Source organism: Belonocnema kinseyi, chromosome 3 (genome assembly GCF_010883055.1).
Source record: "Belonocnema kinseyi isolate 2016_QV_RU_SX_M_011 chromosome 3, B_treatae_v1, whole genome shotgun sequence".
NCBI lineage: Eukaryota > Metazoa > Arthropoda > Insecta > Hymenoptera > Cynipidae > Belonocnema > Belonocnema kinseyi.
This window is the reverse complement of record NC_046659.1, coordinates 94,718,155-94,724,208: the sequence shown is the minus strand read 5'-3', so window position 1 is coordinate 94,724,208 and position 6,054 is coordinate 94,718,155. Positions and strand designations below refer to the sequence as shown.

The 6,054-nt window shown below is 29.9% G+C and overlaps 1 protein-coding gene across 3 annotated transcripts in view; it reads left to right on the top strand.

The window, feature by feature from the left end:
* LOC117168981 overlaps positions 1 to 6,054 on the top strand; it is a 247,487-nt gene that overhangs the window by 197,942 nt on the left and 43,491 nt on the right. The window contains exon 1 of one of the 3 annotated variants that reach the window (XM_033355000.1): positions 1,726 to 2,239. The exons of the other annotated variants lie outside the window; for them this stretch is intronic. The gene's annotated coding sequence lies outside the window, so the exon portion shown is untranslated. Of the gene's footprint in view, positions 1 to 1,725; positions 2,240 to 6,054 lie in introns of those variants that run through there. 3 annotated transcript variants of the gene reach the window in all.

Sequence of the window (6,054 nt, the reverse complement as noted above, 5' to 3'; positions counted from 1 at the left end):
TATCTAGTCGGGAGTGGTGCTGACTGAAAACAGATGATTTGGAGCGATTCGCGCGCCATTTGTTGGTCATTCTAAGGACTTATTGAACTACCCTCGTATAAATACTTGGTTGCATCATTGCACTACTGAATTTACTTACGGGAACTTACTACCCTTTTCCAACCCCTTTCGTGACGATAGAGGGTAAAATACCCCCAAAAAACGTGAAAATAGTGACAGCGCCGTTGTGCAACGATTAGGTTCGGACTTTCATTATTTTTATTAAGTCCAAAAGAAGTATTAATCTATTTCAATTAAAACTTGGATTAAATTAAAAGAGGGGGTAGTTTACCCTCTATCGTCACGAAAGGGGTTGGAAAAATGTAGTAAGTTCCTGTAAGTAAATTCTATTTTTCAATTATGAAACCCAGTATTTATAATGTGGTTGAAGTTATGAACTTACAAATGAACGAAATTTTTTACTGGTGACTTTGCAAACCAGGTGAAGTGCTAAAATGTTTGTTAATTTATATTAAAAATGAAGCATTATTGGAAAAGACTTATAATGCACAATTTAAATTGCAGTTGGAACAATATTTATAGGTAAAATAAAAATTTCGGCAAATATTTCGTTCATCTGAACGTTCAAAACTTCAGGTACATGTATTTATAGTAATGACGAAGCTGAAGTTCTTCTTTGGTATAATATAATATTTTCTTTAATATTTTGTTAAGAAAAAAAAATTATTTTTGGTCAATTTTGCAAAATCGTCAATATTAGGTTATCGAGTTGGACCACAACTTTTCTCTTTACAATTAGCTATAAAGTACGAATCAAGATTATTTTTTGAATTTCAGCCACACCAGTCTGTTCCGCAGGGTTCCAAAAAAACCCATAAGTAAAAAATTGAGAATAGCGAGTTTTTGCCGTTAATTATGACCATTTTGCAGTGTCTTTTAGCAAAATATTTTATAATACATAAAGTATTACTTTCTAATGACAATTATATGTTTGAATACATTTTTTAAACAATTTATTACTATTTATATCGATTTTCTTTTAGATTAGAGTCAGAAAGTCATAGCTTTATCTGCATTTTCAGCTTGCTTTTAACTTTTTTGTTAGAGCGAGAGACTAATCATTTAGAGTTAACAATATACTTGCTTAAACATTTTATTTACAAGAATGTCCTCTTAGAATAATTCTAGAAAGTGCCGCTTTATATGGAATTTTCTACTTTTTTGTTTGATTTTTCAATTCGAATGACGTTGTAATTAATTCAAGTTTTCAAATATAATTGTTTTCTTTGGTTTTTTAGTTATGAACAACTAATAAATGAACATCAACAACAAGAATAATTTTTTAAGTAGTATTAAAGCTTTTTCCGAATGAAGTATTTTGACTCTTTTGTCAATGTTTTGAAATATTAATTTAGACAAAAGGGTTCTCTGTAACTATTCCAAGGAAAATTTAAATTTCGATATGATCATAAATGTACGAGCTTCATTTAAATTATTCAAAGAGTTATAGTAACATGTAAATTGTAGAATATTGACCTATTATCATCTCTTTCACTGATAACGGTGATATCTGCTGCAGTTTCCGGCAGCACGGTGTGAAGTCTACTTTAACATAGTCAGCATACTCCTCCGCATTCAAGATCCATCCGAGTAGCACAGTCACTCTGTTACATTCTCGTTGTCCCGCTACAGTATCTACCTGTTGCTCGACGGTGAAGGCTGCGCTGCTGCGTTCCTTCTTACCTGCTCAGAAATCTCACCTTATTCTTGTCTTTTCATTTCTCTTCCCTTGCATCCACAAGAAAATATTCGTGCCGATCATCAGTGCCGAAATATTAGCGCACAAAACAAAAATCATACCTCGTGTCTGGAATTTCAATACTATTCCTGAATGCGACTAAACTGAATCTTCTCCAAGCTCCAGCTCAACTTTACGAATTCTGGAATAATTATTTGTTCAACATGTATGTGTAGCTTCTGTGTGAATAGTTTCCACGTGACTCGTACTCACTAAGATCTCAGTGTATTAGTTCCAATATGTGACTCAAATGTGTAAATCTTGGAGATCGGTTAATAATCGTGTGGGTCGATTTGCTTCGAAGCAAGATAAATTAGTGAACTGATTGCTTTATTATTGGGTGTTAGCTTTATGTTAATTAAAGTGGATTATGCAGTTTCTAAGTGCCACGTAGTGAACAGTCAGTGACGATTTTAAGTTGGAATTTGAATAAAAATTCAGGTAAGATTTTTCATTTGGATATTTTCTTCACCCAGAGAACTCACAAATTCTTAAGTCATATAAAACATGCTGTCTAAATATCGAATCAAAATATTATAGGTCATCAATAATTAGGTGCTTTGTTTAATAAGATCCTATTAATTTGAATAAACAATGTAGGTCTTTGTTTATAAAAATCCGATTGTTCGGTTCCGACCTCGTTTTATTTATGCCCGTAATATAGGTGTTAGCTTTATTTGCTTTATTATGCAGGTATAAATTGCTTTAATCGTATTTTATCAGTGACTTCGATACGCTTCGATTATGAAGGAAATCGATACCGGTAATTTTACGATCACGAGTCACGACCCCTCTAAGTTTAAACACGTCCGGCTTTTTACAAGGGGATAAAAAATTATGATTTATGTTTACGAAAACGATTATAACATTTCTAAAAAAAAATTGTAATACTATGCTGAGAAAAGAGCAGATAAGGTTGAAGAACCCAATTCATTTTTATGAATCACCATTTGTAAGAATGATCTAATATCTAACGATAGCATGCGCTTCCTCTGAAGATATACTTTATAGAAAGCATAAACAACTTGAATGAATAAAAAAATTTCCGCGGAAATAATTATCTAGATTGAATTTATTATTTTATTTTTTGTTGTTAAAATGTTATTGACAATTTGAATATTAATTTAAATTGGAAAGGGATAATCAACAGTTCGATACGAAAATTAGTTCTACGAAAATTAAATTTTAATTCAGGGGCCCTTCAAGAAATACTAATAATAATTTAGCAGACACCACAGTCTAAAATGGTCTCAAAAAAGGGGAAATGGGATGTTTTTCAAGAAAATGGAGAAATAATAGGGGGATAATTCTTTTAGCTAAAATAGTAGTTTTTTTAACAATATAGTAGACTTTAACTAAATAATTACATTTTCAACATAATAGTTGAATTTGTAACCACGTAGTTGATTTTTCAACAAAGGGGAAGTTTTTTAAACGAACTAATTTACATTTTGTTAAGCATTTCAAAAAATTTTATTCACTTTCATATTCTACATAGCAGTGTAACGTAGTGTTTGGATGGGACCTTAGTACGTGTGAGATACATTTTTATTAACTTTTAAGGAAGTAGAGTTTCTCCTCTTTGAATCCTTGCTGTTTGATCTCCATATTAGAATCAATTGACTCCAATTCTCATGAATGACTTCGCCCCCAATATCGTAAATTGAAAATTGTACCTCGGAAATTTAGTAGAAATCGAGCTTGATTCACTATCCTTATGCAATCACGAGGAAATCATTGCATCCGGTCCGTTAACGAGTACTCTGTCTTTTTTCTCCATAAAGTGACCGTCCTTGTCGGTCTGATGACACGGAAAACGACTCCAGCATTTTACTTTACATTGACTAGAATACTCAGACCTCAGAAACGCCTGGAATTCACGACTACCGACCACCAGTGAACGTTGAATACCAAAGATTTCTGGAAAATCTAATAAAAACCACAAGCGTTCGAGCTGATTAGCTTTTAAATGAAGCTTAGTTTTCTCTTTGTTTAAGAACTGCACTACTAATTGGAAAGAGACGCAAATAATTGGAAAATTGGTTTAAATATTCAAAATAAAATTATTCTTAAATCCTCACATATATTAAATGTTAATATTGTTTTCAAATTTTAATACTTTCGAAGTTTAGTTTATTCAGCTAGCCCCTATTTTGTTAGGTTTCGAAAAAAAGTGAACGCGTACAAAATATGTGTACAACGTAAAAATGTATATTAAATTATAGGTAATACTTTCAAAATCCCATAAAAACTTTTCACGAATACGAATCCATAATTCGTTTTTAATTTCAACCAGTCCCTTCCATGGTGCCCTAAAACTACCCCATGCAAGTGCAATAAGGATTTTGCACAATATTGCCTTTTATTATTATTTTGTTCTCATTGTTTTCACATATTCCTCATGAATTAGTAAATTACATTAAAAATTTTTTAAATTAATTTTTTATTGTTTAAACCATTTTTGTTTACTTGAACAATTTTATTTATATATAATATCGCGAATTAAGGGTATTTTATGATTAATATGTTTTTTTATTGTTTAAACAATTTTTTGTTTAAATTTTAACATTTTAACGAAAAAGGTACAAAATCGTACTTTATATTTCATTGTTTGAACAATTGGCATTTCCTTAAACAAAGGATTATCTTATAATATCACGAACTAATGACATCATCTTAATGCTTTGGCATAATTTATAAATAAAAAGAGTCCTTTTTCTATTTAGTTCTTTATTAATTGTTTAAACAATTTAGAATTGTTTTAGTTCAACTTTTGACAAAAAAGGCTGGAGAAATGGTTTACTTGCTTTCATTTTCAATACGTTTTATTACTTTCTTCTAATTATTAGACTTTTTAACCTTCTGCTTATTGTTGAAACAATGTTTATTTAAGAAAAACGTTAAATTATAAGAGTGCGAACTAATAGTATTTTCCAACTGCTATTGCCTAAGTAATAAGTGTTAATACCTATTTCTGAACATATTTATTATTTTTAATTCTTATTTATTTAAAAATATATTTTAAAATGTTCAGAAATAGGTATTCATATTTGAAGGGTAGGATCATAGAACTAGCTAAACAAAATTTTTTAAAAAATGGGTTTATTGCATAAAAACTTTTAAAAAAATCAAATACAAGCTGTGATAAAAAGATTTATTGAAAGTCTAATTTTTTAACACAGTAATAGAAATATGTAATTTACATTTTAGTTACAATTTTAGCCCAGTAAAAATTTTTTCTTCCCTTTACGAATTTTTTTGAAATTATTATCGTTTATTGAAACAACAAGTTTCTTATTTTTATAGGCCTTTCACCAAATAATGGTCTATCTCAGTGCGATACCGTCACATTGAATATTTATTTTCTCCATGAAGAATAATTTGATTGTATCAAACTTTTGTTATTCTTATTTACCTTCCCCATGTTTTGGGAAAAAGATTTTTATGGTTGAGAGAAATTCAAAATTTTATTTTCAATTGCTACCGTAAAGCGATTTTTAAAACCTTTGAATTTGTTACCTCAGAATTCTAAATGAATGCTTTTTCGCTCTCCTGAGGAATTCTCATCTTGTTGGTTATCTAGTTCTGCACTGCTATCCTTCATTGATTGATATAATTCATTCAGAAAATATCATTGATTTATGATATTATAGCAATAAAATCGCTCATTTTTCCTGTCAAAAGTTGCATTTGGATCATTATACATTGTTTAAACAATCAATAGACAACTAAAATAAAAATAAATGCACTGTTTACCATCATAAATTATTCCGAAACATTAAAAATATGCCATTAATTCGTGAACAAGCAAGAAAGCATGATTTTCTAGCTTTTCCCTTTTAAATCTTTGTATTCAAACAAAAATAAATTGTTTGAGCAATAGAAAAAAATTGAAATACAAATGTACACTCTCCAAGTTCATTAAATAGACCGTAATATTCATAAAATATCCTTAATTCGCGATATTCTGGGTAAATGAAATTGTTTAAGCAATACAAAATTAATTAACAACAAATAAATTTCGTAATTTACTAATTCATGAGGAATCTATGAAAAAATGACGAAAAAAATAATTAAGGACATTATTCGGCAAAATCCCTGTTGCATGGATTAGTTTTTGGGGCACCATGCAAGGGGCTGGCTGAAATAAAAAATTAATGATGGATTCGTGTTTCTTGAAGAGTTTTCATGAGATCCCGAAAGTCAATACTTTCGGGATCTCATGAAAACTCTTGGAGTAAGAGCACCAATTCTTG